The sequence below is a fragment of the Zalophus californianus genome, chromosome 9, assembly GCF_009762305.2.
Source record: "Zalophus californianus isolate mZalCal1 chromosome 9, mZalCal1.pri.v2, whole genome shotgun sequence".
Taxonomy (NCBI): domain Eukaryota; kingdom Metazoa; phylum Chordata; class Mammalia; order Carnivora; family Otariidae; genus Zalophus; species Zalophus californianus.
In genome coordinates this window covers 110,927,906-110,941,046 of record NC_045603.1, presented here as the reverse complement: position 1 = coordinate 110,941,046, position 13,141 = coordinate 110,927,906, and the positions used below count along the sequence as shown (strand labels likewise).

Sequence of the window (13,141 nt, the reverse complement as noted above, 5' to 3'; positions counted from 1 at the left end):
GGGGCGCCTGGGTGGCTCAGTCATTAAGCATCTGCCTTCAGCTCAGGTCATGATCCCAGGGTCCTGCGATGGAGCCCTGGGATCATGACCTGAGCTGGGAAGCCTGCTTCTCCCTCTCCCACTCCTTCTGCTTGTGTTTCCTCTCTCACTGTGTCTCTGTCAAATAAATAAATAAAATCTTAAAAAATAAAAAAATTTAAAAAGACAATCTACAAAACAAAGGCAAATACAAGTGTAGTGATTATTAACATCTGGCTATTGCAAAGTTCTAGTCAGACATCAGTAACTTAAAAAAAATAAAAAACATATTTTTTTAAAGATTTTATTTATTTATTTGAGAGAGAGAGAGTGCACGAGAGGGGGTAGGGTCAGAGGGAGAAGCATATTCCCCACTGAGCAGGGAATCCGATGTGGGACTTGATCCCAGCACTGCAGGATCATGACCTGAGCCGAAGGCAATCACTTAACCAACTGAGCCACCCAGGTGCCCCCCAAAAATATATTCTTTTTAATGCTTAAATGATGCCAACCTACTCCAAATTAACATTGTGATAAGAGTCACTATAGGCAAAGGACTTGAATAGATATTTTTCCAAAGATGAAACACAAATGGCCAATAAGCACAGGGAAAGATGCTCAACATCACTATCATTAAGGAAATGCAAATCAAAACTACAATATCATCACTTCATACCAATCAGGATGGTTACTGTAAAGAACAGAGAAAAACAACAACAACCAAAAAAAACCCTAAGTAAGTGTTGGTGAGGATGTGGAGAAATTGCCATTCTTGTTAGGAGTGCAAAATGGTGCAGCCACTGGGGTAAATAATACAGTGGTTTTTCAAAATACCCAGCAATTCCACTTCTGGGTACACATCCAAAACACCACGAAGCAGGGACTCGAAAAGATATATGTACATCCATGTTAACAGCAGTACTAATCACAATAGCCAAAAGGTGAAAGCAAACCAAATGTCCATAAATAGATAAATGCCTAAACAAAATGTGGTATATACATACAATACTATTGCGTATATATTACAATAGTCACTGCAGACTACAATTTAAATCACCTTATACCTGTCTACCCAAAAACCACAAAAGTCACTAAAATCCTCACATAGCTTTTACAGATCCTCTTTCAAAGTAAATTTTAAAAGGCAAACATTCAAACTTTTAGAAAACTGAAAAGTAGCATTTATGTAGCAAACAAATGATGAACTACTACTATTACCACTACCAAGGCCTCAGAGCTTTCTGTCCTCTACTGGAAAATAAAACACACCATGATTCTTAATTTTTATTCAAATTTAAATTATTTTACAAAACACTGAAAATCCAATAATGCAAGTTAAATCAAAACAAGATTATCACATACCTACCACAATAAAGTTATTTTTACAAAACAAAGACAATACAAAGTGCTGATACCAACAACTGGAACACTCATACAGAGCTGATGGAAATGCTAAAAACAGGGCAGCCAGTTCAGCAGTCTCCTATAAACATACATTTTCTGCAGACTGTATTCTGGGCCATGAGACAAATCTCAATAAACTTAAAAGGACTGAAATCACACCAAGGTATACTCTCTAACAACAGAATTTAAGTTATAAATTAACAAAACATAGCTTAAAACCCACAAATTTGTTGTAATCTAAACAACATACTAAGTAACTCAGAAGTAAGAGAAAAAATCAAACAGGAAATCTGAACTGAAATGTAAATGAAAACAAGACATCTCAAAATTTATGGGATGCAGCTAAAGTAGTGCTCAGAGAAAACTATCACTAAATGCCCATATTAGAAAAGAAAGGTCTCAAATCAGTGATGTACACTTCCACTCTAAGAAACTAGATGAAGAGCAAATTAAACCCCAAGTAAGCAGAAGAAAGGACATGATAAAGAGCAGAGAAGTCAATTAAAAAAAAAAAAAAAAAAAAAAACAGAAAAAATGTTAGATGAAATCAGAAGCTGGCTCTTAAAGATCAGTAATACTGATAACGCTCTAGTCAAACTGATCCAGAATAAAATGGGGAAAAAAAACCACAAATTACCAATATCAGGAATGAGACAGGGGACACAACTACAGATCTAAAGACATCAAAAGGAAGATAATATTATGAACAACTTTAAGCCTGTAAATCTAACAACTTAGATGACCAAATTTCCTGAAAGACAAATTACCAGAACTTCAGAAGAAACAGATAACCTAAATAGCCCTATACCTACTAAATAAATCGATCGGTCTTTAAAAATCTTTTAAGAACTTCCCAAGGGGCACCTGGGTGGCTCAGTTGGTTAGGCATCTGCCTTCGGCTCAGGTCATGGTCCCTGGGTCCTGGGATCAAGCCTTGCGTGGAAGTCAGTCTCCCTGCTCCCTCTCCCTCTGCTGTGTGCCCTTGGGCATGCACTCTCTCTCATGTCCTCTAATAAACAGAATCTTTAAAAATAAATAACAAATAACCCTCCCATGAAGTCCTGGCCCAGATGGCTTCAGTAGAGAATTTTACCAAAAATATAAGGAAGGTAATACCAATTCTACACAAAGCTTTTGAAGAAAACTGAAATAGAGGGAAAACATCCCAATTCATTCTATCAGGTCAGCAATATCCTCATACCAAAACCAGACAAAGACGTTATAAGAAAAACTAAAGACCTACATCCCTCATGAATATAGACACAAACTTAACTTCAACAAAGGACTCACATTTAAATATACAGAGAACTGTACAAGTCAATAAGACAACCCAATAAAAAATGGGCAAAAGATATAAACACTTATCCAAAGATCTATAGATGGTAAATAAGCCCATGAGAACATGCCCAACATCTTTAGTCATTAGGGAAATGCAAATTAAAACCATAAAGAAATAACACATCCACTAGAATGACTAATATTCATACACCAGTGTTTTCTAGAATGTGGAGCAATTAAAACTCTCACACACTGCTGGTGGACATGTAAAATGGTAAAACCACTTTGGAAAAAGTTTGGCAGGTTCTTAAAATTTTAAATATACATCTACCATAGGACCCAGGGAAGCTACCCCTAGGTATTTACCCAAGAGAAACGAAAGCATGTATCCACACAAAGACCTGTAGGTGAATGTTCACAGCAGCTTTATTTCTAATAGCCCCAAATTGAATACAATCCAAATGGCCATCAAGAGGTGAATGGATAAATTGCCGTATATCCACACAATAGGGTATCACTCAGCAACAAAAAGGAATTAACTAATACACACAACAAACTGGAAATCTCACAATAATTTTGCTGAGTGGAAAAAAAAATCCAGACAAGAAAGTGCATACTATATGGTTCCATCTACATACAATTCTAGAAAATGCAAACAAATCTATAGTGCCAGAAAGCAAATCAATATTGACCAGAAAACAAGGTAATGAATTACCCTTGGGTTCAAGGAAACTTGGGGGGGTGAGAGGGGAGTTAGATACATTCCTTATAATGGTGATGGTTTCACAGGTATATACATATATATCAAAGGTCATCAAATTACATATTTAAAATATATGCAGATTATACAGCAATTATACCTAATACTGTTTTTTAAAAAACCCTAATGATGTAAATTCAAAGCACCAACTATCACTCCCCACACACACATTAGAATGGCTTTAAGTATATATAAAGGATATTTCATACAGTAAGGATACCAGCAACTGGAATTCTCGTTCACTGCTGGTGGGAATGCAGAATGGTAAAGCCACTTTGGAAAACATTTTGGCAGTTTCTTATAAAGTTATTAAGCATGCATTTACCATATGACCTAGCCATTGCTTTTCAATACCTCTAGGTATTTACCCAAGAAAAATGAAAGCATAAGTCCATGCAAAAGCCTTATATAAACATTCATAACACCTTTATTAAGTGCCAGAATTAAGTGCCAGAAACTGGAAACAACTCAAAGGCCTATCAACTAATGAATGCCTAAACGAATTGTACATCCATCTGTAAAACAGTAAAGAATACAAACCTTAAGAGATCCTGGGAAAGGGTTGGAGGGGGAGCAGAAGGGGATGGACAAAATGGGTGAAAGAGACTTGGAGATACAAGCTTCCAGTTATGGAATGAATAGGTCATGGGAATAAAAGACACAGCATAAGGCATATAGTCAATAATACTGCAATAGTGTTGTACGGTGACAGATGGTAGCTACACTTGTGGGGAGCACAGCATAAGGAATAGAGAATGTTGAAATGCTGTTGTACACCTGAAACTAATGTAACTGTGTGTTAATTATACTAAAAAAAATTTTTTAAGAGAGATCCTTGTGAGAATGGAGAGAGAAAATGTGAAAAAGTACTTAGTAAACTATAAAGCATGACACAGAGCTTCACATTAATCACTGCTTACTAAAGGCAGTAAAGTGGTGATAGGAAGGTACCCACAAATCATACAGTATGAGCCTTCTATATCTGGCTTGTTTCACTTAGAACAACACTTTTGAGATTCATCCATGTTGTTGTATGTATCTGTAGTTCACTCCTTTCTATTGTCGAGTGTTACTGTATATTAGTGCACACATATTCTATCTCAATAAAACTGATTTTTTGAACAAACCAGTAATATATAGTAAAATACTGGAATTTTCAGCAAACTTTTAAAGATACCACTCTAACTGCAAAATGTATTCTAAATTCTTCTGTGCCACAGAACTCAGGGTTAGAGGCCTGTTACAATATTACAATTTGCCATTTTTTGGTGCTCAGACTCTGAGTACATTAACTTACCTGTAAAACAATACAAATCTCAAAAGATTCTTGTGAGAATGGAAAAGAGGAAAAGTATTCTGTAAACTATAAGGCGTGATACAAAGTATCCACACTAATCACTGCTTACTCAAAAAAACCAAGAGTTTCGGAGGCGCCTGGGTGGACAAGTCGGTTAGCGTCCAACTCTTGGTTTCAGCTCAGGTCATGATTTCAGGGTTGTAAGATTGAGCCCCGCGACGGGCTCCACACTCAGCGCAGAGTCTGCTTCAGACTCTCTCTCTCCCTCTGCCCCTCCCCGGTGCATGCGTGCTTGCTCTCTCCTTCTCCCTCTAAAATAAATAAATCTTTAAAAAAAAAAGTTGTGACTAGAAAAATACTGACAAATTAACTGATGGCTTATAAAATCAGTCCCTCCTCAAACACACGTGCCTCTTCCTCCTCCTAGCTATGTGATCTAAGACAAGTCACTTAACCTCTCTGAGCCTCATTTTCTCCCATTTGTAAAATGGAGCTTATTAACAGTAGATACCACATACTGAAATGAGTAAATATGTGTAAAGCACTTGGTATAATGCTTTACAGATTTTAGCTCTTCTAACAAAATACTATTATTTTTACCCTACCAAACCTAAACCTAGCAGCCATCCTACCCGTCCAAGGTGCAATAGTGTAGGTTGTATCAGTAATCTAGAGCAGGGCTTCTCAAACTTTTAGTGAGCAGAATCACCTGGAGAGCTTCTCTAAAAAAAACAAAACTTTTTTAGATGAGTTCTAGATTTAAAGAATTATTGCAAAGATAGCACAGAGAGTTCCCATAGATCCTATATACCGTTCCTCCTACCATTAACATCTGATGTTAGTATGGTACATTTGTCATATTCCGTGAACCAATACTGATACATAGTAACAGCCATGCTCTATTCAGACTTCTTAGTTTTCCCCTAATGGACTTCTTCTGTTCTAGAATCCCATCCAGAATACCACATATATAGTCATATCCTGCAGTTTTTAACACACAAGTTACTGAAACCCAAACATTCCTAATGAGAGCAGTATGAGGTGGGGCCCAAAAATTTGCATTTCTAACAAGTTCCCAAAGGATGCTGGTGGGGCCAATCTAAAAATACACGGAGAACAGCTCTGGTCTAGATTCTAGACTCCAGAAGTGATGTTCAACACAGTGGCCACTAGCCAAATGTGGCTACTGAGCATTTTAAGTGTGGCTAATCTAAACTGAGATGCCCTGTATATGTAAAATACACTGAAGATTTGAAGACTTAGTCTGAATAAAAGAATCATGCTGATTACATGATGAGATGATAAAAAAAATTTATTTTACTTGGGTTTTTCTCCCCCATTTTTACTTTTTACCATGTGAGTACTAAAAAGCTTTAAAATCACACAGGTGAGGGGCACCTGGCTGGCTCAGTCAGAGGAGCATGCAACTCTTGATCTCTGGGTCGAGTTTGAGACCCATGTTGGGTGGAGAGATTACTTAAATAAAAATAAAATAAGGTTACACAGGTGACTGGCACTGTACTTCTACTGGATTGCAGCAGTTTGTGGTCTGGGCAGTAGAGCAGCAGCAAGGGTATCACCTGGGGGCTTCTTAGAAGTTCAGGTGATTCCCATACACATTAAAGTTCGAGAAGCACTAATTATCAACAGGGGAGGGATACTTAGACACGTCAGAATTTGGCAGTTTGGTTCAAATAAAAAACTAATCAACTGCAAACTGAACTGCAAGATATGTTAGGTCAATAAAAGTAATAGGGAAATGGCCGAATCATAGCAAAGCCATCCACAACTGAGGATGTGGCATAATTAGACCACTTAACAGTTGAAGAAAAGAAAAACCACATAGATAGTGGCCCAATGGGTTCCTCAAAAGAGGGTAATTTGAAAAGCATGATTTGAAATACAATGATGCTATGTGATACCATCATACTTTTTCATGTCTGATTCATTCCACAAAACAGTGCATATTTGCAATTAAAACTAAAAATGTTAAATATAAGATTAAGGTTTACTTTCTCTTTTCTCTCCCACTACTAGAAAACTGTAATGTCCATTTTGGGCAGATTCACCTTAAGTTACCTTTTCTTAGTACCAATTTTCTCAGGTAAGCAAAATACTGGTTGTGCCACATAAGGATTTTACACATCACTATGTTCACTGTTTCATTTCAGTCAATTTAAAATTTATTACCCTATTACTCTCAGGAATGTCAACTGCACAACTTCAAGTACATAAATTTGTAAAGCCCATGGTCTATCCACCTATTTTAAAAAAGCACCAGAGACTTCATAATTAATGAAATAAAAACCAAATGATTAACTACAAATAATAAGCTGTTTTTCTATAGCATTTATAGTACAAGTTTTCACTTGTGCCTCACAACTGGTAAAGTAAAAAAAAAAAACCACTTAAAGATATATATTGACTATATATAGATAACTAATCTTTATGAATGGCATATTAAGAATCAATGAGTTAGCAACCTTTTCCAACTTTTATAGCTGATAAAGTACAAAGAAAAACCTATCAACAAATCCTGGGCATACACACACACACACATACATATGATCTGTTTCATTACAGTTAATTTTTTCCCCAAGAAGAAACACCTGCAGAGCTACATGGAACCATAGGTCACACATATGCGTCCAGGTTGTCTGGCTCTTCAGGGTGCATGGCTCAAGGTTAAGTCTTCAGATCCTACTTTTAGGCACGGCTCTGGGCTCTCAAATCCCTTTTCTGAAACATTTTCAAGGCATTTCAAAACAAAGGAAAAGAGAAAATTACTAGCATCAGCAGCCGGAATGTCTACTCAGACAAGAAAAGGTACAGAAAGATGACCCATTCTTGTAACACACCTTCCTATAGATCAGGTAAGGAACACTGGATCTAGGATCTAGGAACACAGCTCTAGGCCATCGTTTCCCAAGTTTTCAGTACAAAACAGGCGTGGCTAGGGGTTAGATACTTTTTAACAACCTTCCACTCCAACAGTCTTCCGAGGTCTCACCTTCGGAAGTGTGGCAGAATCTGACCCAGAAGCCGAGTGACTCCTCACTTGATGCGCCTTCCTCCACATTTCCTTCCCTTTGGAATATGTGCATAAATATTCGATAAAAGCTGCTCTCGTGTGTCATAATTAGCCATAAAACAATTCTAGTGTTAGCTGCCTTAACCTATCATAAACACTTCACTTGGAATGACATTAGAACCTTCCTAAAGATATGTTTTTAAGCATTTCGCTTTAACCTTTGCAAATGCATTTATAACTGCTGCTGGGTCGAAGGAAAACATCACAAGCCTCTGAAACTGAAGGCCGTGCGTTTTTCTGTAATGATGACCCTGCAGACATTTCTTCTCGGAGAGTCTGCAGTAACTTAAGATACAACACGTAAAGGACAGCCATTCTTGGAGGACAATCTACGCTGAAATGGGAGGAGGGCAGCACGCTTGTAAAGAGTATTTTTTTTTTAATTCAAGGACTTTGAGGAGATTGCTCCCTGAAGAGCTAGAGTAGCAAGTGTCCGTTCAACAGGGGCGGGGCACCTCTAAACACTGCAGAGACTAAAGTACCAGTTTAAGGTCAGCAGTGCTCGAGGGGAGGCCCCAGGTGGGCTCCCGGGGGGGGGGGGGGGGCGGGGGTTTGCACACCCCACAGCAGTCTGAGAGCGGGCACACGCAGCTGCAGAAGGCGAGGAAAGAGGGCGGCACCAGCCAGCCTGCCTTTTACACACACACACACACACACACACACACAAACACCGACGCCCTCCTTCCTAGGGGCGGGGCGGGCGGGCGCTGCCCTCACACAGGAAGTCAGGAAACCCGGGGGGCAGAGGAGCCACAACTTCGAGCCATTTAAACCCTCTCGCCCACGTCAGCCAATGGGCTGGCAAAGACTCCCCTTCCCCCCGCGCCCACCCTGCACCCTGCGCCCCGACCCCTCCCGCGCAGCTCCCGGCCGCACCTCGCGCGTACCTCGGCGCCGACGCGCCTCCCGCACACACCTCCCCCTAACTCCGCCGCCCTCGGCGGGCACGGCCCCGGCCGCAGACGCCTTTGTGCAGCACCTCCCCAACCTGCCCTCGGTCCACGGGGACCCGCGTCCCGCCACCTTACCGAGAGCACGGCGGCCTCCAGGAGGCAGCTCCCTCTTGTACTAACACGGGGTCTGCGGGACGCCGAGGCGAGCCTGAAGGGCGCTCACACCGCGGCGGCCGCGGCCGGCCGGTCCCCGCAGGCTGGTCTCCGAGGGAGGGTAAGTTCCAGGGCACGTCGGAGCGCGCCGGCGCGGGGGCGGGGCGGGGCTGGCTGCTCACGTGACGGTAGGGGGGGCGGGACGAAGTTCACGTGATGACCCGGGCGGGCGCGGGGTGAATCAGCGGAGGCGGATCCGGGAGAAGGAGGGGGCGGGGGGAGGTGGAGGGACTGGATGAGGGGTTCGGGCTGGCGAGGTTGCTGCCCGCCAAGTGGGCGTAAGCAGTTTGTAAACATGAAGTGGGAAGCGTGGAGAGAAAACGCTGGGGAGATAACGAGGGAAGGGCGAACAGGAAACGGACGGAGCAGTAGGGTGACAGGAACGGAGCCCAGGGAAGGAGGGGCGGTGGGCCTTGCCCTTTCCTTTTCTTGGCCCACTGGCCTGCTGGGAGCTGCTGCCAGACGTAGGTCAGTCGTTCACGGCCCTGGAAATCCCGCGGGGAGACTCGGAAAAAGTGCCACACGCCACTTCAAGGGGACGAAATGGAACTCTGGAGACTCTGAGTCCATTTACTGGGGCCATGCCGAGCTGTCCTGCGCCGGGGCCACCAGGGCAGATTGCTTGACCAGCTGTGCACACTCAGGGCTGACGAAGGCCCTGGGGAACCCAGGAGCGGCCGCTCCGTGATCTTGCTGCTCCAAAGCCGCATAACCACTCATTAAGCTGCCCACGGGGCCTGCTGTGTGTAAGCCCCAGGGCCACAGTGTCATTGGCCAAAGTCATCACAGTCTGCAGTGTTTGCAGTTTGGCAGCACAGAATCCAGAAGTCAGAGGCATTAAAGGTTTCTCATGTGAGGGTGATCCTGTGGCAGCAGTGGTACTGGACTGGGGATCTGGAAAAGATATCTAGCTTCTGCCTTTGTGACTTCTCGACCTCAGCTGTCAAAGGAGTGTGTTGACTGAACCAAAAAGCTCCTCCTTCTAGCCCTAAATTTAATGACTGTGAGGAAAACTAACTCATAAGTATTAGGTCATAAGAAACCAGTCATTCAGTAACCAATTGTTGAGTCTGCCTGTTATGGTGCCGAATGAAATTTTAATGATACCAGAATTTTAAAAAATTAAAAATTAAAAAAAAAGGGGTATGGTTGGGGAGCCACTCTCTGGAATTGGCCCCTTTCTGTTCTTCACCTCATACTTAAAGATGCCCCCATTGTCTGGTGTCCTTCTCATAGCTGAACTCCCTGTTGTTTTTTAATGGCTGCAAAGAACCCCTGGGATATTGGCAAGACTTTAAGAGCTGTAGTTTTTGTAGTGGGCAGCGCTAAAGTTTAAAATATTTTCCTTTTAAAAAGGAAAGATACTTTAAAAAAGAAAAAAGCCTGAGACCATACTGTCTCTATCATTGCACTTGCTACCACCCTTCCCTTGGTACCGATGGTTTTTTCTGTCTTCCTCAGTTTCTAACATGTTCCCTTTTCTATGCCCTTGTTCAGCATACGGAGTATTGCTGCTGTATGCTTGTGAAACTATTTGCCATAGAATTTCTCGTGATCTCTTTCTAGAACCAAAACAAGGAACGACTGTGAAAAGTAAACTGTGCCCTGACGGGAATGTGCTGATAACTTTATCTTCCCTACTCCCCAAACCTGAACTGGGCACCCTTGGTTTCAGCAAGAGATAGAACTGAACAGTTTGCATATACTCGCTGATCTGCGTGTAACCCTACTTCCTATTTCACAACATAATCTCAGATGATTCCACAATGCCCACAGTATGCTGATCACTACCAACAGCAGATGGAGTCAGAATAAAAGAGCTCTCACCCAAGTGTGTTGTTTGAAAAGGACCTGATGGAGAGCTATGAAATCATTTGCAACACTGCCTCTAGTTAGTTTTTAAATAACACCAGTAGCATATGTCTGGCGACTGCGCTCAGGATCTCAACAGATCATTTTCAGGATATTGACATTTAACTGGCTTCTAATGAGGTAGCATAGAGTTCCAAGGTGTGGAATTCAAATGTAAGCTCCACAAAGGCAGAGGTTTGAGTTTGATTTGTGTGTATTTATGTATGTATGTGTGTGTCTCCAAAGCGCCTAAAAGCACAATAAATTTCCATTGAATGCATTTTTGAGTGAAAACATACTCTGTAAATTGCTGGATATGCCCTGCTTTCTAACTCTTTAATAGGTAACCCACTTTTCATTGTGTATTTCTAAATGAAAAGGCATAAAATTATGTTTGGCATCCCTGCTTTGGCTAGGCTCTAGAGGAACAGAAATTTGGCAGTACCTATCAAAATTACAAATGCGTACATATTCTGAATTTACTTCTAGGGATTTATCCTCCAGATGTATTTCCACACATGAGAAATGATAAGGTATATCTTATAGTATTGTTGAGAATAGCAAATGATTGGAAATAACCTAAATATCCATCCTCAGGACCACTAGTTAAATTATGATAAATCCATACATTCAAAAGTGGCTGTTAACAAAAGGAGACACAGATCTTTATGTTTTAATATTACAATCTCCAGAATTTTTTGTTAAAGAGAAAATGTTGCAGAATAATATATTGGCTTGTATATGCATTAAACTAGGACAAACTGTTGAGGCATAAGAAATCTGTGGATGGAGGTCATGGAAAAGACCCTTCATTGTATTCATATCTAAAGTTTTTGATATTCAAACCATGAGTGCTTTATCTATTCCAAAAAGTTAAATAAAATATATAATTTAATTTTTTTCTGGTATCTTTATTTTGTTATTAAAACATTCAGACTTCACCTATTTTATCAAAGTTTACCTGATCAGAAGTATATCAGGTAAACTAGTACATACATCAGGTAAACTTCTTAAAAATTCAGTTAATTTCTTAATTTTTGTTAAGTTCCGATTGAACAATAACTAGTCCTTTCTGAAATAATTTAAGATCCAGGTCCTGCACTTAGTTTGAAGCTTGGTATACACAATGTCAAATATATGTACATTTTTGAAAGTACTTTATTTTTCTTGAAGTAGAGCCTGACTTGAGCAAGTTTTAATGATTTGGATCCTCTGATTTAAGTAATAAAACTAGAATTTCATGGACCCTTTGTTCACTCCTAATTAAGGTCAAGAAAAATATATTTGGGATAAAACACTGAAGGCACGTGTTTCTGTGTCTGTTAACTCGCCCTCCTATTTTCAATAGGTCACCCAGAAGCCCTGGAGATTATTTTGTCTATGTTTCAGCATTTTATTTTATTTTATTTTATTTATTTCTAGGCTTAATTTCCAGAAATTTCTAAGGGAATTATAATCATAGACTACAGTAGCATTCAAATTTACATAACATCATCTCCTTAAGGATTTTAAAGGCTTTGTAAATATTTTCTTGTGAAATCTCAGTTTTCACAACATATTTACATGATCAGTGTTTTTAGACTCTTGTTAAAGACAAATGCAAGCATAAATAATTAGGACTAAAGGGCGAATTGACACCTGGAAATTTTTCCAAAATTGTATAGCCAGGGCTGCCTGACACTAGAAAATTAGTAATGGGTTTAAAAGTTAAGCTATGTAGGGCGCCTGGGTGGCTCACTCGTTAAGCATTCAGGTCGTGATCCCAGGGTCCTGGGATCGAGCCCGGCATCGAGCCCCGCATCGAGCCCCGCATCGAGCCCCGCATCGAGCCCCGCATTGGGCTCCCGGCTCCGCGAGAAGCCTGCTTCTCCCTCTCCCAACCCCCCTGCTTGTGTTCCCTCTCTTGCTGTGTCTCTCACTGTCAAATAAATAAAATCTTTAAAAAAAAAAAAGTTAAGCTATGTAACCAGCCAATCAATTAATAAAAGATATATTTTAATTTTAATTTTAATTTATTTTAATCAATAATTAAAGATATATTTTAATTTCTTCTCTTATATCCTTTAAATTAAATATGAACTCATTTAAGCTTTATATATAACTCAAATATAGGCACTAAGAAATAACCCTAAAATTAATACAAATTGATGATCAATAACTCATTATTTAAGTCTATTTACAGCACATGAAAAACCTTTGGTACTTGTCACAAGTAAGCAGTAATACAATGTTTCAACGTAAAACACAGCTAAAATAGAAATAATATTTCTTGATTTAAAAATGAAGATACTTCCCTAACTTTCAGAACAAGGCAAAGATGTCTGCTTTCAGGGAAA

The 13,141-nt window shown here is 40.2% G+C and overlaps 1 protein-coding gene across 5 annotated transcripts in view; it reads right to left on the bottom strand.

The window, feature by feature from the left end:
* ARHGAP12 (Rho GTPase activating protein 12) overlaps positions 1 to 9,020 on the bottom strand; it is a 115,175-nt gene extending 106,155 nt beyond the window's left edge. For all 5 annotated transcript variants that reach the window (XM_027592738.2, XM_027592741.2, XM_027592739.2 and 2 more), the window contains exon 1: positions 8,877 to 9,020. The gene's annotated coding sequence lies outside the window, so the exon portion shown is untranslated. The remainder of the gene's footprint in view (positions 1 to 8,876) is intronic.
* Between the last annotated feature and the right edge of the window lie 4,121 nt (positions 9,021 to 13,141).